The sequence below is a fragment of the Tupaia chinensis genome, unplaced genomic scaffold (genome assembly GCF_000334495.1).
Source record: "Tupaia chinensis unplaced genomic scaffold, TupChi_1.0 Scaffold000426_1, whole genome shotgun sequence".
NCBI lineage: Eukaryota > Metazoa > Chordata > Mammalia > Scandentia > Tupaiidae > Tupaia > Tupaia belangeri.
In genome coordinates this window covers 694681-720983 of record NW_006159931.1, presented here as the reverse complement: position 1 = coordinate 720983, position 26303 = coordinate 694681, and the positions used below count along the sequence as shown (strand labels likewise).

The 26303-nt window shown below is 39.5% G+C and overlaps 1 long non-coding RNA gene across 4 annotated transcripts in view; it reads right to left on the bottom strand.

Moving 5' to 3' along the window:
- Positions 1 to 7779: 7779 nt before the first annotated feature.
- The window catches only part of LOC102498786 (uncharacterized), a 107322-nt gene continuing 88798 nt past the window's right edge, over positions 7780 to 26303 (bottom strand). For 2 of the 4 annotated variants that reach the window (XR_001370827.2, XR_335487.3), the window contains 5 exons: positions 23834 to 23877; positions 22608 to 22761; positions 18465 to 18544; positions 11167 to 11282; positions 7780 to 8850 (listed from right to left, as the gene is read on the bottom strand). This is a non-coding gene — a long non-coding RNA (uncharacterized LOC102498786). The remainder of the gene's footprint in view (positions 8851 to 11166; positions 11283 to 18464; positions 18545 to 22607; positions 22762 to 23833; positions 23878 to 26303) is intronic. The other 2 variants (XR_001370829.2, XR_001370828.2) reach the window with 2 other exon arrangements.

Here is a 26303-nt window from a genome sequence, read left to right as displayed (position 1 = left end):
AAGAAAGAGACAGAGAAAGAAAAAGAAAGAAAGAAAGAGAAAGAAAGAGAGAGAGAGAAAGAAAGAAAGAAAGAGAGAGAGAGAAAGAAAAAGAAAGAAAGAAAGAAAGAGAAAGAAAGAGACAGAGAAAGAAAAAGAAAGAAAGAAAGAGAAAGAAAGAGAGAGAGAGAAAGAAAGAAAGAAAGAGAGAGAGAGAAAGAAAAAGAAAGAAAGAGAGAGAGAGAGAGGAAAGAAAGAAGAAAGAAAGAAAGAAAGAAAAGGAAGGAAGGGAGAGAAAGAAAAAGAAAAAGAAGGAAGGAAGGAAGAAAGAGAGAGAAAGAAGGAAGGAAGGAAGGAAGCGGGGGAGGGGGAGAGAGAGAGAAAGAAAATGAGGAACTGGAGGCCCAGATGGGCTTGGTCATTTGCCCAGTGTTGTACTGCTGGCAACAATGGACCCAGATTAGGGATCTGGAGTCTGATAGAAGAATACACCTTTAATGCCTAAATGCACCAAAGAGCATTCTGTCCCCATCCACGTCCCAGGCTTTCTTCTCAACATCGATGTGTCTATACACAAAGACACCCATACACACACTCATATTTACATAGAGGCTATGTGGCTGACTTGAAAGTGAGAAAGAAAACAGTTGTGTTCTTTGTGTCACAGGGAGCAGTCTGGTCCAGGTGCATTAAAAGCAGTCACAGGACAGCAGCAATTGCTGGTCACATGAGCCGGTCTGCGGCTGCAGACTTGGTTTTAAATCCAGCTCTGCTACATCTTAATTATTTCCCTTTTCCAGCCTCATGTTCCTTATCTTAAAACGTTCTCAAAAGTGCCTTCTTTTAGATCTCTCTGAGTTAATACAACGTAATGTGCTTAAAGTATTTAGAACAAGTCCAGATACACTAAGCAGTGCATGTGTTACCAAGTATTTCGACCATTTGACCTCAAACAGGATCAGAATCAAAAGAAAGAAATTTGGGGACATGAGTTTCAACTTGCTAAGAAAACATTGTTTAAAAGGCTGTCAAAAGATGAAACAAGAGATGAGCTTCTCACCATTGGGAGCAAGCAAGGAACCTGGAGTTGGTATGGATCCTGAAAGATTGATTAGCTCCTGAATGGCTGGCAGATTATCTTGCTAGAAGCTAACTTTTAATGCTGAGGCTTTGGGCTTCTTTGTACCGTTTATCAACGGTGACCACTTGACTGCTAGTTTATGAGAATGAGGCATAAGGTGTTCGAAATCAAGGTAGAGGAGAAGAGACAAATATTCGAGTCAGCACATGGGTTGACTTTGTGACAAAACCTTGGACTTCGTGAAACTCGGAGATGACCCTTAGGGGCATTGAACCTTACTAAAAGAGACAGAAAGGAGACAGTAAAACAGGGAGAAAGCAAGTTCCTGGGAAATGTGGATTTATCTATATATCAATCTAGAGAAGACAGTTTCAAAACTTTTTTTTTATGAAAAATGTGTGTTATTGGGACCAGGCAGGTGGATAGTGGTTACATTGCTGGACTCCCAAACAGTGGCTTCCAACTCACGTCAGGCATGTGTGTGTGTGAGCCCAAGATCCCAGGAGGAGAATGGAAGAAAAGGAATTGTGGCATGGCCATCCCCCCAAGGGGTGGGAGTCATTTCTCACTTTCCCTCTCACTGTGTCTGTCCCTCTGGTGAGTGCACTCACTCTAAGGCAAAAAACCTCTTGAAAAAAAAATGCATATTATGAAAACACTGTGCAAGAATTTTAAATGTTTTGCACCAAAGCAAACTCATATTTAATTTGATTTTTGACAAAGTTTTTGAAGTCCCTTCTCACACACACACACACACACACACACACACACACACACTTAAATTTTTTCCTGAGATAAAGAGAGACAATGCCCTTGGCAGGGTCTCAGCACACTGCTATCCTCCCAACCTCCCAGTCAGCCAAGATCACAGATGATCAGCATATTCAGACTGACCCAAATTTGAACTCACGCATTCCACATGGCACCATCACACCTCTGCCAGTGCAGCTGGGCCTATAGCACATATTGTATATAAAACGTGAAACCTATGAAGTACTATTAATAAGAGTTCCATTTAATATGAAGGACAGAGACCCAACGAAGGCCTTGAGTATGAAAACGCCACCCGGCTGATCTAGAGCTAACACACGGGGAATCAGGAGTGCACCGTGTTGCCGAATGGGCTGGGCCAAGCAGGAGAGGGAGGCACAGGAAGGGAAGGGAAGTCTGGCCTGGAGGCAAGGCAGGCTGGTTACTGCCTGAATCTCCTGAAACCTCGCTCTGACTGTGCCTCCCTCTCTTGAGAAATGGCTCTATCTGAGCTTCCCAGGCACAGCTCAGGAAAGAGAACACAGGTTCAATAGAGAACACCCCAGCCCGCATTTCAGCCACCTTGAGCTTCACTACTATAGAAGCCACCATTTTTAAAGAGGATCATCTTTTATTTATTAACATCATGAAGCAGCCTGGCAGTAACTGAATTATGCGATCAATGTTAATGCTAATCAAAGCTATCAGCGTCGAGTGTTCTCTTCTCCGCATGGCGTGGCCCTCGCTGCTCCCACGATGCCAACTGCGTGATTTGTACATAGCCCTAATTTGCTGATTACACTGATCTCCGCAGTTCCTGCTACTCTGAGTGCTCACCCCTTGCTATTTTTGGTTTCAGTTCGGCATTGATATTAGCAAAATGCCATTAGAAAGAACAAGGCATTCAAAATAAAATCTAGACAGAGACATTTGAAAACTTAAAATATGTGACTCTTGTGCACATCTGCACTATTAACCATTAAATATTTAATACATAATTCCATCAGATAAGAGAGAAACTAACTTAAGATACACATTTACTTTGCATATATGTCTCAGTCAAAATCTAACTGGACTCTATAAATTGTATGCTAACCATGAGAAATGGCATCTTGGAATAAACACATCTTGTCTTATTTTGTTTATTCTCATATGGCGAGCACAAGTTCGTACATAAATGTATTAGAACATCTATGCTTCATATTCTATTTCTTCTCAGATAGGACAAAGCTTCTGAAATCAGCAGAGACGATTAAAGACACATTAAAAAGAAGAGAAGCTAATGCACACATTTGGTGCACATCTCTCCCATTGTAGCAAAGCAGGAAGCATGCTTACTCTTCCATTTTCTGATTGTCTCAACTGAACAAATGTCTAGACAAGTACTCTACCACAACTGAACCAGAAAGAAATAGAAAGCCTGAATAGACCAATAACAGGCAATGAGACTGAATCAGTAATAGTCTCCCAACAAATAAAAGGCTAGGTCCCAAAGGCTTCACTTCTGAATTCTACAAAACTTTTGGAGAAGAGCTAATCTCAATTCTACTCAAACTATTACTAAAGATCCAAAAGGAAGGAATCTTCCCAAATTCATATTATGAAGCCTCCATCATCTTGATCCCCGAAATAGACAAGGATATAACAAAAAAAAGAAAACTACAGATCAATATCCCTGATGCATATGAATAAGAAGATTCTCCATAATATCCTAATAAATAATAAACAACAATACATTAAAAAGATTATACATCATGACTAGGTAGGCTTTATTCCAGGCTTGCAAGGGTGGTTCGACATACATAAAACAATAAATTTAATACATTACATTAACAGAAGGAAAGACGGAAATCATATGATCATATCAATTGATGTGTAAAAAGCATTTAATAAAATATAATATCTCATCATGATTATGACTCTCAGCAAAATTGACGTAGAAGGGACATTTCTCAGCACAATAAAAGCCATATATGACACACTCATAGCTAACATTATACTGAATGGGGGAAAGCTAAAATCTTTCCTACTCACTAAAAACTGGAACAAGACAAGGCTGCCTATTTTCTCCACTCATTTTCAACATAGCAGTGGAAGTCGTAGCCAATGCAATCAGACAAGAGAGTAAAATAAAAGGTATTCAAATAGGAAAAGAGAAGTGAAATTATCACTATTTGCAGATGATAGGATTATATACACAGAAAATTGAAAAAAAAAACCACAAAGCTCTCTTGGAAGTGATAAATGAATACAGTAAAGTGGCAGCATACAAAGTCAACATACAAAAATCTATTGCATTCTTATAAACCCAAAATGAACAGACTGAGGTAGAATTGAAGAAAACAATCCCATTCATAATAGTTGAAAAATAAAAAAGAAAACTAGGAATAAACCTAAGCAAAGAAGTGAAAAAGCTCTACAAGGAATACTATGAAAAACTTTTTAGTTTAGAAAATGAAAATGACACTAAAGTGGAAAGATATCCCATGTCTCTCAATTGAAAGAAATAATTTAAATGTCAATTTTACCCAAATTAATTTATAAATTCAAGGCAATTTCAATCAAATTACCAGAGATATTCTTCACAGAAATAGAAAAGGCAATCTTAAATTTTGTCTAGAAAAATAAAGGCCGTATATCACCAAAGCAATATGGTGCAAAAACAATAAATTAGGATGTATTTCACTTCCTTACCTCAAAACATATTTAAAAGCTATGATAATCAAAACAACATGGTACTGGCAGAAAAACAAAAACAAAACAGGCATGTTGACTAATGGAATGGAATAGAGAATACAGAAATAATTCCCAAAACATACAGCCACCTGATTTTTGACAAAGGGCATAAGGCAATCCAGTGGGGAAAAGGTCTCTGCAGCAAACAGTGCTGGAAAAACTGGATATCCACCTGTAGAAAAATGAAACAGGACCACTATCTCTCACCATTATCTAACATCAACTCAAAATGGACTGAAGAGCTAAATGTAAAACCTCAAACTATAAAACCACTGGTGAAAAACACAGGGGAAACTCTTGGAGACCTTGAAGTAGGCAAAGACTTTTAAAATAAGACCCACAAAACACAGGCAGTAATCCTAAAAATAGACAAGTGGGACTACATCTGGCTATAAAGCTTCTGCACCACAAAAGAAACAATAATTACAGTGAAGAGGCAACCCTGAGAATGAGAGAACATATTTGCATACTGTGTCTCAGATAAGGGACTGATAAACAAAATATACAGGGAACTGGAGCAGCTTACCCACAAAAATAAACAATCCAATTAAAAATAGGTAAATGAGCTGAACAGATAACTCTCTAAGGAAGACTTAGGAATAGCCAAAAAGCTGAGAAAATGATCAACATCCCTTATCATAAAGGAAATGCAAATCAAACCCACAAGGAGATACCACTTAACCCCAAACAGAATGGCTAAGATTTAAAAAAACTAAAATAAAAAGGGGCCAGCAGGTGGCGTGGTGGTTAGGGTGCAGGACTCCTACGTGTTCAACCAGTTTGAGTCCTGGACTTCGTGGCTTGCTTTCTCACTTTCTGGTCTCTCTCTCTCTTTCTCTCTCTCTCTCTCTCTCTCTCTCTCTCATTGGTGAGTACACGTGCCCTGTAGCAAACTGAAATAAATAAATACATAAAATACATAATTTTTCTCTTAAAAAGAAAGAAAAAACTACTCCATTTAAAAACAAATTAACAATGACAATTTCTGGCAAGGCAGCAGTGAAAAGGTAACCCTCCTATGCTGTTGGTAGGAATGTAAATTAGTGCAGACACTGTGGAGAACAATACTGAGGTTCCTCAAAAACCTACAGATAGAAACTACCATATGACCCAGTAATTCCACTCCTGGGTATTTATCCAAAAGATAGGAAAACACTCAGTTGGAAAAACACTTGCACATTCATGTTTATTGCAGCATTATTCACAATTGCGAAGATATAGAACCAGCCTAAATGCCCAAGAACAGAAATCTGGATTGAAAAAAATGTAGCATAAATACACAATGGAATACTACTTGGTCATAAAACACACACACACACACATACGCACACACACACAAAGAAAAAAAGAGACATTGATATTTGACAAAGAGTGGAGGAATATGGAAGATTAAATGCTCAGTGAAGCAAGCCAAACTGAACAAGGGATATTTTAAGTCCCTGCTCGATATCCACTGAATGTCTGTGCTCTATGGCAGAAACGGAAAGATGGGAACGCAGGTGTAGGTACCAGTGACAGTATCGGAGGGGGCTGGTAAGGGGTGGTAGGGAGGGGATGGGGTGAAAACATTTAAGACACGTGAATAAAAAGTTACCTGTTGATGATAATGTGTGTGGCGATACCTTTGACCTAATTGATATGCACTGCACCCTTGCTGGGAAAACAAAAACAAAAAAACAAAAACAAAAACATTTTGTATACTATAAAGAGGCACAGTGATTAAATTTAAAACGCTTTTTTTTTTTTTTTTAAAGTAAAACATCTCTGCTACTGACGGTGCTATGTGACCTTGGGCATTTAATTTTCCATGTCAGCACCAGCATCTTCCTCCGGGAAATGTCTCTCCCAGGGAGAATGAACAACTTGGCAAAAAGAAATTCCTCCACTCTAGCGCCAGGCTGAGCTTGGTAACTGTTCTCTCCTCCCTGCTTATTTCTGGCACCTTACCCTCACCCCTTCACCCATTAACATTCGTGATGTTTTGACTGTAGCCACACAGAGATGTGTTGGTGTGGTTAACTGAGGACTGAACATAGTCTGTGCTGAGATGTGTTGGTGTGGTTAACCGAGGAGGGAACACAGTCTGCGCACAGAGATGTGTTGGTGTGGTTAACCGAGGACTGAACATAGTCTGTGCTGAGATGTGTTGGTGTGGTTAACCGAGGAGTGAACACAGTCTGCGCACAGAGATGTGTTGGTGGGGTTAACCGAGGAGGGAACACAGTCTGCGCTCTAGGCACCTCGATCCGTGTTCAGTGTCTGGCTTTGGAACGCGGTTTTCTGTGCATTTGTCATTTACAAATACATACTTCGTACAGTGATAAATGGAAGAAAACTCACCCCGAGTTACTTTCTAAAATAATCTTTGTTGTTTTTCTAATTAAAAAGTGATGGCTTGCTTTAGATTGTGAATTCAGATTTTAAAATACAAGTAGAAAGAAAATAAAAATTACTCGTAATTCCACAGTTCATCGTTAATAGTCGGATGTATATTTTATGGCCTCTGTCTACCTATCCATGTGGCTGTACACACCTACATACATATAGTTCAACATAGATACACACAAAATACTGCATACATATCTATGTACATGTATTATAGCTACATGTAAACATAGGTATACTTTTACAAATATGCAGAGATGTGTACATAAATATATATAATACATAACATGTATGTATACACAAAGGTATGAATCTATAAAATGTATAAGTGTGCATGTGACCCAAGAGATTGCTTCCAACTCTATTATCAATAATGCCATAACCTAGTTATTATAACCCTTCATCTCATTTTATATTGTAACCTTAAAGTGAATTTTAAAAAGCAGACTCCTTGGGTCCTAGAAAGTCCGCTATTTAGTTGCAATATATTAAAACGGCATATCTACCAGTATTCATTTGGATTTCTCAATGGCAATGACTTACCTATGGCTTAATATCTGAGTAAGGGCATTTAAAATGTGTTGCCTTTTAAGCATTTAAATCTGCATAAGCCTCCATCAAGCTGTGCAGAGAAAACTAAAATCTATCTTATTATATTGGGGGTGTCTGCTTGCAAGTACATGAACCCTGAGTGTATCATGGCATGTTAGTTGATAGAACCTAGTGGAACAAACGTTACATGTGTAGATTACTCATGAGATTGAAAATTTCCTCAAATAGCATTTTTTAAAAGGAATTATTTTTAAATTTTCCTCCCTTTCTTCCTTCTTTCCTTCCTAGTTTCTTTTAATTTGACCAGAGAGGGATGGAGCCAGGAAGAGAGAGAAGGAAAATGAGAAAGCAAGCTACCGTGGTTGGCCGTACGGGAGTCCAGAGCTCTCAACCAGCGCGCCGCCTTCCGGCCCCTCAAATAGCACTTTGCCTGGCGCGTGCCCATGTCCCAGCTCAAGCCAGGCACCCAGAGAAGTAAGTGCTCCTTGTGTACTGCAGGCTCCCACCAGCCCTGTCCCCTGGGCCCCACCTGCTGCTCTGAGGGGCCACCACTTCTTGTTTCTATGTCAGACAGACCCTCATTACTGCCCACCCCACCTCAGTCTCCAGGGTCTTGCCTGTAGAGGGAAGGATTTCTCTTAGGTCTTCTTTGTGGACTGCCACCATTTTCTGTCTTCTCTCTTCTCTCAGGGAGGTGAAGGTCCATTTCCTGCCCTTGAGGCAGCACTCGAAATGCCTTCACCCTGGCTTTCCTCACAGAGGTAAGAGCAGCCTCCTTGCTCAGTTAGTGGCTGGTGGACAAAACAATCTGGAGACCCCGAGAAAGGTGTGAGAGAGGACAATGCAAAGGCTGCACAAGCACGTGAAATAAGTACTGTAAACTATTACACAAAAGTCAGAGCGAGTGAGTGAATAAATGATTGGCCCCATCTTTGTATTTCTGTAATCTAATCTTCTTCAGGAGTTCCCACCTCATACACAGCAGGGAGTGTGACGGAACTTGCTCCTTATGGATATACCCCCCTTCTTCCCAGTGAAGCCAGTCTATGTTGTGGGTGTTCCATCTGGTCCATTCTCCCTTCCTTTGCTCTTTTACAAAGCCGTGTCTGAGAGTAGAAGAAAGCAGTAAACACTTTGGTATTGGTAGAGAGGTGCTACCTTGCCTCTGAAAGCTTGAGTTCTCTACAGAAGACTGGCTGCCTTCTGGGCGAGCATCCTTTTAGATCCACCCTGGCCGCATCTCTAGGTTTCCTTCTCTTCAGGGTAGCTGCTGGCTGCTCCAGAGGCTCCAGGAGTCCATTGCTTTGGCTTAGTCACAATCCTCAGCCTCACCTCAGCTCTCTGGTGCTGTTGATGCTCCCGGGAATCTGAGAAAACATGTGACCTTTATTGTATTTTACTTTATTTTATTTTGAGAGGTTTTTGCTATAGGGCGCGTACATTTGCCAGAAAGACAGAGGGAGACAGAGAGACAGAAAGAGAGAAATCACCCCCCAGGGGGGATGGCCACACCACAATCCCTTCTCCCCCATTCTCTTCTCGGGATCTTGGGCATGCACACACACACTCTGGCATGAGTTTAAGCCACTGGGTCCAGGACTTGAACTGCAGTCGACTACATGGGAGTCCAGCAACATAACCATTACGACAACTGCAGGTCCCAACATGTGATCTTTAGATGCATGAAGAAATGTGTTTTTTTTTTTTTTTTTTAGCTATTCTAGCAATGGCTATTGAGAGTATTTACATATGAAAGCGCTATCTGCCTGTCATCATCGGTTATCTTCCTGTTGTTGTTGACACCCAATATTACTAGGCAGTATGAGGGTAAAGGAGCTTCTTGTGTTTATCAGATTTTCCCCAAAACTGATCAGAGACATTACATGGCGCCAGTGGTTTTCACATCTTCAGACAGTTTACATCCAAAAGTAACTGGCTTAGCCTTCCATGACCTCTTCCCCCGTTTTCTGCCCTTTAAAAGAATAAACCTGAGGCAAGTTCTGGTTGCAACTTCTCCATCAGAGAAGCTGGGCCCACTCGATCCTTGCTTTTCTATATTTCTGTCTTTGTGTGTTTGTTATTGCGTGTATTTCTAACCCACAGCTTTCTACACTCAGAAAAGTGTGTTCAGCCGAGCAGGTCCGGACACCCAGGGACCACAGTATGATGGGACCGCTCTGGTCTTGGCACTGCTCTGGTGCCCTCAGTTGGACAGGACGCCGCTGCTCTCACGGCTCTCCACCCTGCCAAGTTTCCCAAGCAGCCCATCCACTGTCATCTTCATCCCCTGACCAGTCGCCCTTATGCATGCTCGTCAGGCCCCTGGCACTCAGGAGCTCTGTGCTGTGCAGTGAATGTGGGCGCTGCCCATCAGTTCCACCTCTCCCTGCTGGAGAGCAGCCACAGCACGCAGAGAATGTCTCTCGGGCTATAAAAGACGGACACATCACAGTTCTGTTGATTTATCTTTTTTTTTCTTTCCCTCTGGAAGGAGAGTCATGAGACTTTTCCTCTGCTCACTCTTCCTCCTCCTTCCCACAAATCACCAGGCTGGAAGGACCAGCTTTCCTTTTCCTCTTACTCTCTAGCAGTGACTTGTGGCTTGTTACAGAGGGATGTTTCCGAGTCTCTAAACCTGACAGCTTAGCTTCAATTGCAGATAGGCTGAAGGAAGGGAAATAAGTTTACATAGAATACACTTTTCAGTCAGTTCGTCGGTGAATAAGTTTACATACATGGGTTAGAATTTTAGAAATACTGTTTTTAACTACTTATTTTATAGATAGGATTTTATTTGTATAATAAGAGGAGAGATTGATTTATAAGATGCCTTAGGGAGTATCCTCTTGAAATCAGTGCAGGAAGAATGTCCTGGATTTTATACCAAAATAATAAGAGTTAACACTTTAATGGGATTGCTGTGTGCCATGGTTTCTTAGCATGTTACATTTAACTTTTTGAAGTTTATTTATTTTATCATGCACTCATAGCACAGGAGAGAGGAAAGGAAGAGAAGGCCCTTGCCAGGGTCTTATCACATCACAGTGCTCCTTCCACAGCCCTCCAGCTCCTGATCTTGGCACACATGCATGCACCCAGCGTGCTTCAGGCTGACCTGGGGATCTGAGCCCACGGCTGGCCATGTGGCTTCCAGCACTGCAGCTCCGTTTGCTACTGACCCCACCACCATACATGACATATATTAATTCATGCTTCAGAATAACCCCACGAGGTTGGCAATTGTATTTTCACTATTTTAGAGAGAAGAAAGGAAAAGCATGGTGAACCTAATTGTTCGAAGTCTAATAATTAATTCATAAAAGAGCTGGATTTTAACCCAGACAACAACCTCCTTGCTTAAAATCCTCAAAGGGGCAAGCCAAGTTTATCAAGAGAGAACTAATAGAAAAAAAAAAGAAAAAAGAAAGAACTAATGGTAACGAATAGCTCATATGAAAATTTAAATTAAATTAAGGTAAAATAAAACACTGCTGATTTCCATTGACCACAAGATCTGTGTGAGTGAACAGTAGGATGTGGCAGTTCACAGAATCATGACGATTTGTGGACAGCAGTAACCAGAGGACAGAGTAGAATGTACAAGAGGGGGCAGCTACGCCATGGTCCGCACTGGCCGGAGAGCTGCAGCAGTAGTCCTGGGAGTTGTTCTGGGGACCACACACCATGAAAGATACTGGCGAATCAATGAATCAAGATCCACTCCACTGAGAACAACGCGGGTGATCAGAGTAATATAAACCAGCTCCAAATGACTTCTTGGACTTGCGAGGTGTTTTAACTGAAAAAGAGAAATTCAGGGAAAATGACAGTGATCCTGAAGCCCCTGTAAGCAGTGGAAAAAAATGTATAGAAAGACAGAGAGAGAGAGAAAGAGAGAGACTTGCTTTTACCCTGGAACTGCAGTCCTTCCACACCTCACCCAGGGGAATATACTTTTCAGTCAGTTCGTAGGTGACTCCCAAGGGATGTGCCACCGAAAACAATTAAAGACCACAGTCTGGGATTAAGCCTCACTTGTTATAAACTCGAGAAGACTGGAGGTTATCCCTGTAACATCACTTTCATTCATTCCTTCATGAGAGAGACAGAGGTGAGTTTATATCCAGTGTAAGAGGAATTACACGTAAATTCAGTTATCCTCGAGAGAGTAGGCCTCATGTGAGCCACTTTAGAAGGCAGAACTGGTGTCTGGGACTGACGTGGAGCCTGACTTCAATTCAGTATAATAACAGGCTCTAAACACAGAAGGTTGAGCGTACCCTGGAAATCGGTAATGATCTACACACTGTCAGATGCATCCGATGCTCGGTATGCAGCTGGCTTCCATGGTCTCTAACTTTCCTTTCAATAAGATGACACATTTCTACTCAAAGCAAAAAATGAGCCTTTCTACTTCCCTCATGCATCTCCTGCCTCCAGTGCAGGATTCGCCCCCTCCATCGATACATTTGCTGTACACAGCCCAGCCTCTCCCGAAGTGTGGTCACATATGCGACACAGGATTTAGCAGGCATGTGATGAATTTTGTTGTGGTACACAGACCTCAAATCAAAAAGGAAAAAAAAAATCCCCTACAGTATCTAAATGATCTCTCACATCTTCTGATCCAGTAAAGGAAAAAAATCTTGGCTTAGTTTTATCCACCTGTAACGCATCTTGAAATCTTCTTCACCTTCCCATGCTCAAATTCTTTTCAGGCCACTACGTCTACAATATGGGTGGCCTTTCTGCTGTCTTTTATACGAATACTTTCTTTGTAACTGACTTCCATTTGTACTAGTAGAAACCTTACCTTTAGGGAACCAGCAGTTAGCGTAATGGCTATGTCGCTGGATTCCCATGTAGTCGACCGCGGTTCGTGTCCTAGACCCGGTGGCTTAAACTCACGCTGGGTGCGTGTGCGTGCATGCCCAAGATCCCGAGAGGAGAATGGAGGAGAAGGGATTGCGGCGTGGCCATCCCCCCTGGGGGGTGATTTCTCGCTTTCTATCTTTCTGTCTCTCTCTCTCTGTCTGACGAGCGCACACACCCTATAGCAAAAACCTCTCCAAAAAGAAAAAGAAGAAACCTTCCCTTTAGATGCAAAATTATTTAAACCACACAAGTAAAATAACATAAAACAATATTAAATAATAGCACAGTTGGCATAGGACATGACCAGATGTGAAAGGGTGGGTTTATGATGACTGGACGTGGGGAACTCTAGAGGGTCATTTTAAAATTCCCACCTATACCCTAAACGATCTAACACTGAGATGGGAGATGAGTTTACTCTTGTTCTTCACTTTTCCATCTATCCTCCTAATTAGATGACCTTTTCTTCCTCCTTCACACAGAGTTTCTTATGCGCTTTTAAAATAGCCTATAAGCGTCCCTATTAGAGAACATGGCCTGGTGTATTAAATTGCTTGTTTGAGTAAATAAAATTACTCACAAATAGAAGCATGACTTGCATACTCCTACCTAAGCACCTCCGTCCTTTCCCTCTTAACTTATGCTATGTTCTGCCACATATTTCACCCTTAGATAACGTCAAACGACAAGACCTCTATTACAATATTTTGTTTGACATTATACACCGGCATGGTTTATCTATCACCCAATCAACCTGTAGGTTTACTATGTCAGCTTTGTTTGTCTTTATGCTTAAGTTTTTGGGGGCCAACATGGAGACTATATCAAATTTTCCTTGTCACAGCAACATGTTCTAAGAGGCCCAGAAGCAGTATGGAAGCCGGGAAATGCTGTTTCTCCATAGTTGAGGCCATGTGGGAAGCTTGGATTCCACTCCCCGTCTTCTCTAAAATGCCAGGCATGGTGGTACATGTTGGGGCCCAGCTACTCAGGAGGCTGAGGCAGGAAGACAGCAATATGAAACCCTGTCTGAACAATAAAATAGAAGAGTTTGAACAGTCTGAGCATATCTATAGCCTCCCCGTGCTTTGATATGTGTGCGTTTATCCATTGGAAAAATGGCCAATTATGGTGAAACTCAACTAGTTATACTCTGAGAAGTAAATGGCTATACTATCAGCCCGTTTTAAATTTCCAGGACAACCCTGCACTTGAGAAAATCCATTTATAGGTAAGTCATTTGAAATGTCATGTACTGCAGGATAAAAGAAAAATAGTATTCTAAGTTTTGGGGGCACGCTCATTAACTTTTCAAGTCTTAACCGCAATTAAGTACTTAGCTTAGGCTTGATTTATGGGATGCAGCTTTTCTTATCTTAAGGAAGACCAGCATTTTTAATATCTCCGCCATGTCTGTCATTTCTCCTGCCATGTTTTGGAACGGAAGGCCCACATTTATTAAGACTGTTTCTTCTCGAGTTGATCTTTTTAAAATGATATATTTAGGTACGTCTTCTTTCAGAAGAGTGCCCTACCTCTCCAAATAACAGGGAGTCTTACTCTCACCCAGGAAGTTGTGTGAGAGGGTTAAAACCTCACTGCTTACACAGCACCGTGGACCCAAGTCTTAATGCCTTTAAGGAGAGAAACCATCGCAAGTATAGTGGCTCGCATGCCAGCGTACTTCCCCAAAGGACCCATCTGTCCATATTTCTTAATCCAGATGAGGCAACTCATCTTTTAATAAATGTTTCCTTTGATTTTAAGGCTTTCTTTTCTTTTTTAAAAAAATTTTATTTATTTTTTGTGGGGACACATTTAAGAGAGAGAATCTGAAGTGTGGGGACATGCTCTGAGCTAACACCACCTGCTCTTTTGGGGTTTGCCAGAACCTTGTAACTTGTCTTTCCCTGACCTTGGCTGCAGACAGAGTAATGGTGGAAATGACTAGGGGCGTTCCAACAGACATATCTGATGGGCTTCAAGAAACATCTTGACCCCAATTAGTAAAGCCCAATACCTGCTCTGCATCTGAAAGGTTCTTTAGCCTTCTCTGGGTGGGGTGGTACACTCCTTATAGAGAAGTTCTTTAGATCCTTCCTCACATCTAACAGCTAGTTCTCTGCATTAGAAAAGAAGATGAGATTTTCTCTTGATGGGATTATCGCCAAGGGATACACCTGGCCTGGTATGACTAAACCCTCATAGATTTGTTAATTGCTTCTTATTGTCTGTAACCTGGTAACCAATCTATGAAGTGTCATGAAACATACATGTGCAATGTCTCCTTGTACTATAAATAAAGACGTCCAGTCTGTCTGGGCGGCACAAGTTGCTTGGGCTACCTAGGCTCAGGCTGCCTGTGTCCATTTCTACTCTATCTCTTTGTCCCAGTCTTTCCAGTTCCCTGGTCCTGGCAAGATGGAGGGCTTTCTTTTTCTCATTCTCTTTCTCTTTCTCACCAGCAACCCTCTGATCATGATTCAGCCAGACCCAAGCCCTGAGGCAGACGCCGACAATTTTTAAGTTTGTTTCATTTTTTTCACGAGAGGGAAGGCATGAGAGACAGCCTCCTTGCCCAAGCCCTGCAGCCAGCTAGGATCATGGGTACGTCTAGGTCAGCCCAGGATCTTACTCCCAATCCGCTATGTGGCTCCAGCACTGCAGAGTAGAATCTATCTGTGCTGTCACAGCTGGGCCTTAACCTTTTTCTCTTTTCTTTCATCCCCCTGCATGTTTTATTTCTCCGTATGTGTTGTAAGAGGAGAATGAGAGTATATTTCTCAGGGGAAACAATTCAAGTGGAAGGACAGGAGAGCAACATCTTTAAAGTACTGAGGAAAAAAAAAAAAACACAGAACTGTCAACTTGAAATTTTATATCCAGTAAAAATGTCTTTGAAAAACAAAGGCCAGATTTCTGGTTTCAGTGCAAACACAGAGAGAACTTGGAAGCCATCACTCTCCTCCTTCCAACAAGAAAAAAGCTGAACAAACTGAAAATCAACAGCTTTTCTTAGAGCTGTCAGAGGATTGAGGTGACAGAGCAGAACGCTGTCCCCAAAACTAGAGAGACAGGAAAATACAGAGAATCACAGCCGACGTCCCTACCCTGGAATAGAAGCCACAGGAGCCATCAGGTGGTAGGGATACTTCAGAGGTCATTTCGAAGAGCCACTGAAGAAGACTGAAAGTAGCCAACGGAGAGACTGCTCAGACCCACAGTCTTAGATCACTGCTCCCAGTGCACATCTTCATAAACTTTTTCTTCAGAAACTCCATCAGATTCTCAAGTGGAGGATGCAAGGAAAGTTCTCTCAGATGTCAAACTCCGGGAGAAGAAGAGTAAGCATTTGAAACATGCCAGAGCATTCCTTCTAACAAAAGCTCGCTCTCCCAGGGAACCTACTTTACCAGAGCCCTACCTACTGGGAAGAAGAACAATTAGCCAACTCATCCTCCCTGAGATTTTCTGACTAACCCTAGGAGAGGATGAGCAAAATAAAAAATGCTAAGAAATACGACTGTTCACAGCACAGGCTTCCAGTCCAACAGAGAGACCAAGAGTAAATGGTAAGATTACGGAGTGCTTCCTTTCCCCCAGTCCTCACCACCGCATCAGCAGGACTCCAGTGTAGTAACAGTGGGCTCAGACAGAAATGGCCAAATGACAAAGACTCCATTTAAGAATGTGTTCTAAGGGAAACCTAGAGACCACAGGGAAGGAGGGGAAAGCAGTGATTGGAAACACAAAAGGAAAGTGAAGGCTCTGGCACACAAATGTGCACAGCCATTAAAGTAGCCTAGCTCTTAGCTAGGGTAACGAAGTCTCACACTAAACATCTGTTGACCTCATGATGTATTATTACCTAATACATCATGTCTAGGTTTCAACAAAAAGTACAAGATATACTAAAGTCAAGCGTAATAATAATTTGAGAGGACAAATATCAAAATGAGACTTCTCTATAGGCACAAATTTTGGAATGATCAAATAGAAAATTTAAAATAACCTTGATGAATATCTCGACTCCTCTAGTTAAAAGTATGCGATATTCAAGAACGGAGTGTAAGCAGAGAGCTGGAAACTCAAAACATCAAAAGAAAATAATAGAAATCAAAAGCACTGTGATGGAATTGAAGACTATACTGGATTGACTCATTAGGGGACTAGACAAAGCCAAGGAATGAAGCCGTGAGCATGAACCTATGTGAACAGAATCTTCCTAACTGAATGCAGTGCACAGGAGAAATGAGGAACAAAACAAAACACCAAATGACTGTGGGCAATTACAAAATTGTTACATATACATAGATGGGACAAGAAGGGATACAAGAGAGAAAGGAGCAGATTATTTGAAATACGAATGCCAGAGAGCTTTCCAAAATCAATGGCAGATACCAAACCATAACACATCTAGGAAGCTTAGACAACACTAGTTACATAAACAAAGAAAAAAGCAAAATCTCTACATCTACGCAAATCTTATCCAAACCATATAAAACCAAAGACAAAGACAAAAATCACAAAAGAAGTCAGAGGGGGAGAAAATGCCTTACCTTCCTATAGAGGAACACAGAAGGAGAAGAATTGCAGGAGCCTTCTCATCAGAAACTGTTCAAACAGGAAGACTGAAGTAAAGTATTTCAAGTGCAGAAATAAAAAAAAACCCATCAACTGAGAACCTAGATTTGTTTTTTTTTTTTTAATTTCTGGGACATATGCAATCACCAGAGAGAGACAGAGACCCACCAATGGGGGGTTGTTCTGTTCCTTTCTCCTCCATGACTCCATCCCCGTAGGATTTAAGGCATGCACACACACGTCCCTGGTGGGCTTAACAAGGCTACCAGGGCCAAGATTTGAGCCTTACTCTGCCATGTGGGATCTGGCTCCTAATACACTGGGTTTAATCACTACCCCGCTCAGCCATCACCCAATCTAAAATTCTATAACCAATGAAATTATTCTTGAGCAGTAAGGAAGGCAATAAGGACTTTTTCAGAAGAACAAAATATGAAGCCATTCGTTATCAGAACTACTCTGCAAAAATGTCAAACGTTATTTAGAGAGAAAGAGACTAGTACAGATGGGAATCGGTGAGAGAATTTCGAAAAGTTCATGAAAGAATGGAATTAAAATAAAAAAATGTGTTTTGCTGGGAAAAAAAATGAAATCCATGCAGTTGTTTGTTTGTTTAGTTTTGTTTTGCTATTTTTATTTTTATTTATTTGCATAAAGTGCAGATACTCATAGGGGAGAGACAAAGAGAGACAAAATGGAAATCACTCCCAAGGGGGAATGACTATGCTGCAATGCCTTCTCCATTCTCCTCCTGGGATTTTGGGGATACATGTACGTTTATCAGGCATGATTTTCAATCCTCCAAATCCAGGACTCCAACTGCAGTTGGTAATATGGGAGTCCAGTGCTTTAACCACTACACCACCTGCTGGCCCCCATGCATGTTTTTTTGTTTTAATAATCCACATTTTTCCATAAACTATTTGAAGACCCCTTGCATACGAAGAAAGTAAGATCAGTGGCAAGAGAATAAATATAGGTAAAATAAAATATCTACTTTTCTTATTTTAAATTGATCTAGTAGATAATTGCTTGCCCCAAGTAGTAAGAGTAACATATCAGAGGATATAACACATGGATAGGTGAAATAAACTGCAACCATGTTAAAGGAGACAGAGGGAGAAATTGGACACACACTGTTATAAGGTAATTGCATTACCATGAGATAGCACAGTATTATCTGAAAGTAGGTACCTATTAGTTGCAAATGCATATTGCAAACTCTACTGCAGTCACTAAAAAACTTTGAAAAGAAGTACATTTAATATGCTAAGAGAAAAGGAAAAACTAGAATCTGATTCTGTTAAAACCAAAGGAGTCAGAAAAAGAATAGGAATTTTTAAAAAAGAAATAATAGGGTAAGTGCAATAAACACAGAACAATTACAAACATGATAGATATGAATCAAAATATGTTAATAAGCACTTTATATATGAGTGGTATAAAAAATTAGAAGACAGATCATCAGACTCAATTTTTTTTTTTTTTTTTAAAAAGGAACCAAAACTAGTTGATAACTTACTGGGGGAATTTCTCGCTTTCTGTCTCTCTGTTGCTCTCCTCTGCAGCCAGTGGATGCACCTTACAGCACAAAATCTTTTTCTAAAAAAAAAAAAAAAAAAAAGGATAAAAAAAAGACATTAATTTGTTAACAGCAAGAAAATGGGCAAATATGCCACATAACTCTATTCAACAGAAAATTGTAGGGCCGGGAGGTAGCATGAAGGTTAAGGTGGCAGTTCCAATCCCAGAGCTGTTGGCTTGAAAATCCCGAGAGGGGAAGGAAGGAGAAAGGATTGCAGACTGGCTATCCCCCTCGGGGTGATTTCCCATCTTCCCTTTCTCTCTCTCTCTCTCTCTGCCTTCCCTGTCTGTCTCCAGTGAGTGCACGTGCCCTATAGCAAACTAAAAAAAAGAACAAAAACTAAATTATTTTTGAAAAGAAAATTGGAGTGGCTATGTTAATATTAGACAAACTAGCTTTGAGAAAAACAAATATTATATTATGTAAAAATCATGAGTAAGTTTATCAAAAAATGTAATTATTAAATATGTGTATATACCTAATAAAATATATTAAGACAAATAAATGAAAATCCTGGAAATATATTTAAATCCACAGTTAATGTAAGAGAGTTAAACACTGAAGAGACTTTTATTAAAAATAATTTGTATAATGCAATCTAAAATCATTATAAAATTTAACAAAATATGTATAAAACCTGTACGTTGCAAACTATAAATATGGCTGAGAACAATGAAAGACCTAAATAGAAGAATAATAAACGTGCAATACATGAGTCAGAAAAACCAAATATAATGGTGGCAGTTCTAGCAAAATTATACATAGATTCATGAAATTTCATCACTTTTGTTTTGGTTTTCTTTAATTTTTAGAAATTGAGATGGTTGCACAATTTAGGAAGAAATAAAAAGAGAAGAGAAGGAGAATTCTCACTACGTGATTTCAAGATTTGAAGATAAAGGTACGGTAAGAAATAAACCTGTCTTTACTCACAAATAACTAATTGTCTACACAAAATCACAAAGAGTAAATACACATAAAAATAAGCTCAACATCACTACTGATTGTGGAGATAAAAATTTTAAATATAAGTGTACTTCAAAAAGTTTTGGAAAAAACAAAATTAAAGGAGTTTATTTTGGTGCAAAACAAAAAAAAATCTTTTACACTGTTGGTGGAAATGTAAATTTATCCAGTCACTGTGGAGAACAACATGGAGGTTCCTCAAAGACCTACAGATAGAACTACCACATGATCTAGCAATTCCACTCCTGGCTATATACCCTAAGGAGAGGAGAAGGCTCATTCGGAAAAAGGCTTACACATCTGTTTATTGTGGCATTATTCATGATTGATAAGACATGGAACCAACCCAAATGTCCACGAACAGATGAATGGATTGAAAAAGTGTGGTACATACTCCATGAAATACTATTCAGCCATAAAAAAACAAGACCCTGGCATTCGATAGAAAGTGGATGAATTTGGAAGATTTGCTGCTGGATGAAGCAAGTTCGGCTAAAAAGAGAGGCATTGTATGTCTCCACTTAACATATACCCACTGTCCACGCTCCATGGTAGAGACTGAAAGACTGGAGGATGTAAAAGCATTGAAAATAGTTCTGTACACTGAGGACAATGTGGAAAGAGAGTGTATGGAAGAAAATTTGGGAGAAAAAATCGATATAAGATATTTGTGGGACACAGAAATTGTTTATTACCTGTTGATAATGACATGTTTAGCATTTTCAACTGGATGGATCTGAGATGCATTTCATACTTGGTAAATTCTTTTTACAATCTAAATGATGCATAGCAATGAATGTATAAACAAAAATAGTAATTATAAAAATTAATAAATAAAAAAATTATATCACAAAAAAGACCCTTTTAGGCATGTACTCTCTGGGGATCAGTAGATGGCATAATGTTTACGTGGCTGGACCTACGTAGTTGACTGTGGTTCGAGTTTTGGACCTGGAGGCATGAAACTCACACTGGGCATGTGTGCATGTGTGCCCAAGATCCTGAGAGGAGAATGGAGAAGGGATTGCAGTGTGGCCATCTCCTCTTGGGGGTGATTTCTCACTTTCTGTCTCCCTGTCTCTCCAGTGAGTGCACATGCCCGATAGCAAAAAGCTCTCTAGAAATATAAAAAGGAGTGTGCTCTCTGTTTCTCTTGCTCATGGATGAAATAAATAAACTTAAAAAAAAATCTATATATAGCCTTTTATAATATACATTTTCAATGAAAGTTTTGAAGATCTCTTTTATAATAAGATATCACTACCAAATACTAAAATAGCTACAATTAAAAAGACTGAAAATATGAAATGTTGGGAATGAGATGGAAGATTTAAATCGCTCATACATTGCTTGTGAAATGTAAACTTTATACTACTCTAGAAAATAGTTTGAAAAAATTTTTAATGTTCTGTATACACCGATAATACAATCTAGAGATTCTACTCTCATGTTTAGCAAAGAGAACTAAGAACACAAAGACAGGTACACAAATATTTATAATAGTATTCTTCATAATAACTAAACACCAGAAATAACACAAATACTTATCAGTTTATGAGTAAACAGACAATTTGTGATACACCCTATAGTGGAATAATATTCAGCAATGAAAAGGAATAGACAAGTGATAGCTGCAATAACATGATATATATATATATATATATATGAAACAAACATTGAAAAATTATTTAATGATAACGTGAATGATTAAGCCACTATACAGCATATTCTAATGGGAAATTGCATTTTGTATGCTGTGATGATGTTCAGTGAACAAATGCAAAATAAATTTTAAAAAGAGAGAGATATTTTTGCTATAGGGCGCATGCACCCACCAAAGACAGAGGAAGACAGAGAGACAGAAAGTGAGAAATCACAATCTGGGGGGATGGCCATGCTGCAATCCTTTCTCCTCCATTCTCCTCTCGGGATCTTGGGCACGCACGTACACGTGCCTGGACTGAGTTCTAAACCACAGGGTCTGGGACTCAAACAGTGGTTGACTATGTGAGAGTCCAACAACATAACCATTACACCATCTGCTGGTCCCAACATGAACGAATTTAAAAGTATTATGCCCTACAAAGTAGCTACTTAGTATATGACATGAAATTCTGGTAAAGATGAACGTATAGGAACAGATTAAAAAAAATAGTCACCCAGGCCTGGGAGCCAAGAGAGAGGAGTGACAGACAAGAGAAAACATGAGGAAGTGAAGAAAATGATGATTCTATAGCTACATCTGTCCAATCAAACTGCACACTAAGAGGGTGAATTTTATTGTTTATGAAACACACATCACTAAACCTAACTTAACATGATCACTGGAAAAATAATAATAGTGATCACTCTTTTATTTCTGACTCCAGGGAAAATGATTCTAATATTTTACAATTAAACATAATGTCACTTGTCAATTTGAAATAAATACCCTTCATTACCTTGAGGATTTATTCTTTATCTCTTATTTCTAATAGACCACTGTCTTTTTTTAATCAATAATTGATGTTGAATAATTTTAAAGTATTTATTCAATGTCTATCAAGAGAAAATTTTCTTTCTTCCCTTTTGATCGATCGTTGTGATAAATTATTACTTGATTTTTTAATACTGAATTGTTAGTACATTCCTAGAATAAAAGCCTATCTGGTCAAAGTGTGTTATCACTTAATGAACAGCTACATTTGACTTGTTAATATTTTGCAGCTATAGTTCTAAAGATGTTCAGCTTCTTTTAAATGTTCCATTTTTCTCATGGTTTAGTATAGAACTCTACTTGATACATAATTGAAATTGGGAAGCTTTTCATCAATTTCTATAATTAGAAACAGCTAAAATTAGTTTCAAAAAGTCAACATAAATTATCTGGTGAGAGTGACCTTTTGGTAATTATTTCCTTAATAATACTTTTTATTTCTTTGCTGTTTCTGAGATTATTTTTAAGTGTCAGCATAAAGCATTAAGGTTTACAATAAATTCTTATCTGGAAAGTTATCCATTTCATTGACAGTCTAAAAACTATGTAAACTTTTTTTTATGAAACAGAAAGAGGGGGAGGTAGAAGAAAGATAGAGGGGGAAGAAAAGGGGAAGAAGACAGAGAGACAGGTCTCACCATCTTCCTGATCCAACCTCCCACTTAGCTAGGACTGTGAATAGTGAGAGAGGGCCTGGTCCTTCTTAGGTTGAGCCTGGAACTAAACCTCGGTCTCCCATGAGGCCATGTCAACACACAGCAGCATCCTTCCACTTCTGCTCCTTCCGCTGGGCTGAAAAACATAAAGAATTTTTAAAAATCCTTTTCTAAATATCTTCCATATTTGAAGTTTTTTACTTCCTGATCTAGCATAAGTGCATTATGCCTTCTTGTCTTCTTTATCTTAGCCAAATTTTTGTGATGTCAAGAGCTTATAATATCTCACACAGTTTTGAATGGCTTGGAAAGTTCTCAGCATGAGCCTGTCTTAGCACAACCTCAGAGCTACTGAGTCAACATTTCTGACACGGGAAGGTAAAATAAAGGTTACAATTGCTTTATTCTTCCATCTTAATTTTTCCATCTTAATTTTCTTTTGTTGAGTATGCTTTTTTTCCTGTCTGTGACTTGCTATGAACTTACTTTTTAATGCTGATTTGAATTCTAGCAATTCTGTGTGTGTATTCTACATTTTCCTCTGAGTTAACATTGAAATATTTAAAAAATTAATTAGCCTTATCTTTTACACAATTACTGCCATTAAAATGCACATATATCATTTGAAATTCTTCTGCTTGGTAGACTTGCATCTTCTCCTCCATTGATTATTCAATAATCCATACCTCTATGGACCCATCAATAGTGATTCTGTTGTTTAATATTGTTTTATTTATTTTGTTTCCTCCCATTGTGTCAGCTTGACCCATTGAGAACTCTTTCAATGTCTCAATGTATCTTCTGACATGGCTTCATCACAACAGGCACTTTGTTTTGGAGTTTCTGTTTGTTTGTCTTTACCTCTGGCCCTGCAAAATGTTCCAGCCCCAATCCTAGAGTAGGCCATTTCTTCCAGAAGCCCTGGCTCTTCTCACCAAGCAGTGGTACTGACGAACCAAGGTCTAGGCTCTAGATGTGCTCATGACACTAGGGTGTTCTTCCTTCTGTGGTGTCTCAGCTGACCGCAATGAAACATGCACACTTGCCTGCACAGATGCATGTATCTACTAATAGTCCCACATATAACCCTGTACATGTACATACATAAAGTTAAACTTGAGTTTATACTTACATCTCCAATTCTAACCCACTAAAACAGGGAGTATCCTAGTCTGCTCCCCTTGCTTATCTGTAGAATTATTTCTCACCTGGCTCGGACTTTCTTCCATCCATTCAGTTGATTGTTCAATTTCTGTATAAAAAATAACAGTATGAGGACTTTGTCTTAATAGTTTTGCATGAAATGACATTATCAACTACATTACCGTGCTTACACATCCTGTTTTGGCCTTCAAGTTCACAGTCCACTCATTTCCAAAGCTACTGTAGCACACAGCCCTTGTTCCCTTTGTAGAGGTTCTTTCCTACATTTGTAAATTAGATTGTCTTGTCACATTTGCATCCTGTCCTGGGATCAACTTCCTAAATTATAATTTTATATAAAACCCACACTTCCTTACCATCTTGGTGTCAAGTAAGTATTGCATATAAGATCTTTTTTGGTAATGTTCTCATCTAATGCTGATGGAAGAGCCCAGGTTTGCAGACAATTAAGAAAGTTATTGGAAGTGAAAACATGAAAGTGATTAGAGTAAATTACTGTGTTGTAAAGGAAGATAAGGCCAAACTAAAGGAAGTTGAGGGGCCAGCGGGTAGTGTGGTGGTGAAGGCATTGGACTTTCACAGGCTCACTGTGGTTCAAGTCCCACACCTGGCAGCTTGAAAATCACGCCAGGTGAGTTTGCATGCATGCCAAAATGCCAAGAGAAGAGTGGAGAAGGAGCCCTTCTGAGGATGTCTCACTTTCCCTCTCTCTGAGTCTCTGTGTCTCTCCAGTGAGTGCACATGCTCTATGGCAAACCCCAAAAATAAAAATTGAGGAAGTTGTGGAAGAGGAAACCAAAATTAAAATTAGAATTTTCTGGACAGCTTTAATACCCTAGAAGAATTAGTAGAGAAGAGGTTGAAGGTATAGGAGAAAACAGAGCCCTAAAATGGCAGGAGGAATCCAGATAGAAACTGGGAGGATGAATTTGCCCTCAGAAAGGAATTGCTTTTTACTTCAAGTGAAGAGAACAGTGAAGCTGCGTGTGGTCATATGTGTTGCTTTACTGTTTTATAGGCAGAAAATAAGAAGCCTGAGTAATTGTTGCCTGATAGTAATTCACCTTGCTGTTTTACCCTGTGACATAGGAGATGAGAGATAGGTGGGTGAGCAGGTAGCCTAGAAAAGAGCAGTAACTGTAGCATGTCGTTGATGGAATTAGAAAAGGAAATATCAAGGATGTTCTGGTCTTCTGTTCTGAAGGTCTACTGAAAGTTGGAGAATGGGAATGGAAATGGTATACACTTGCTGAGTAGATTTGAAAATGAAACTAGATGGGGAGTAGTTGATGACATAATGGTTACATCACTGGACTCCCATGTAGTTGACCACGGTTGGAGTCCCAGGCCCGGAGGCTTAAAACTCATACCAGGCGCATCCTTGTGTGCCCAAAAATCCCAAGAGGAGAATGGTGAGAAGGGATTATGGCATGGCCATCCCCCTAAGGGGGTGACTTCTCACTTTCTGTCTCTGTGTCTCTCTCTGTCTCTCAAGTGAGCACATGCACTCTACAGTAAAAATCTCTCTTAAAAATAAAAAAAAAAGAAAGAAAAGAAAACTAGATGGAAGAGCTATTCAGCAAAAGAGTGAAATAAGAGATACACCAAAGAATCCTAAGGGGCAGGTAGTAAACAGAATGAGGAAAAGCAGTAGTTCATAACTATTAGGGCTTATAGATCAAAGAAGAATTGAAACCTAATAGTTGTCAAATTGGTGTTTTGTAAATAAATAGGCTGCTGGTTCTCTTTTTTCGTTATTTCTTTCTTTCTTTTTTTTTTTTTAATTGCCCAGATAAGGTTGTTAAAGTTGTTATAAAATCTTGGTTATTCAGAATAAATATTAGTAGGCTAAATTCTTTCAGTTAAGAAGCATTTCATCTTTTATTAACCTTACTCTCCTAAATTTATTTCACCATATACTCCTTTATCTTCATTTGTATAGCTCTTTTAAAGATACTAAAACCTGGTTTACATATTGCATGTAATAAGAATATATTACATGTTGCATGTAATGTAATAACATAACTTGGTAAATGATAGTTTAAAGCAGTAGAGAAATGAGAAAACTGGCCTGAGCAGAAAGGGGTCAAAGAACAAGAATTTAAATTTAAATTTCCAGAGACCACCTGTCCACACAGGGTGGCGTCAGCTGGAGGACGAGTATGATGAGTGGATTGCACCTGAAAGACACCTTAGTGGAAAAGGACAAGAATGAATGGGCTGATGGTGGGTAGCTCACTTGCAGAGACGCAGAAGTAGCCTATGGTGATGCCAGAATCTGACGTGAGAATAACGACCACCTGGCTACACAGTGGTCAGATGCTGGGATTAAAGTTGGGAGGTGAGAACATCGCGTCTGATACAAGATGCGTAGTTGGTCATTTGAAATTCGCAAGAAGCAAAAAGTTAACAAATGCAATGATTTGGTAGCGGCTTTAGGAAACATCAAAAAATTACTCTTTGGAAGCATGGCAAGAGGGTATCTCCAGAGATCATAGGAGTACAAATGGTCTT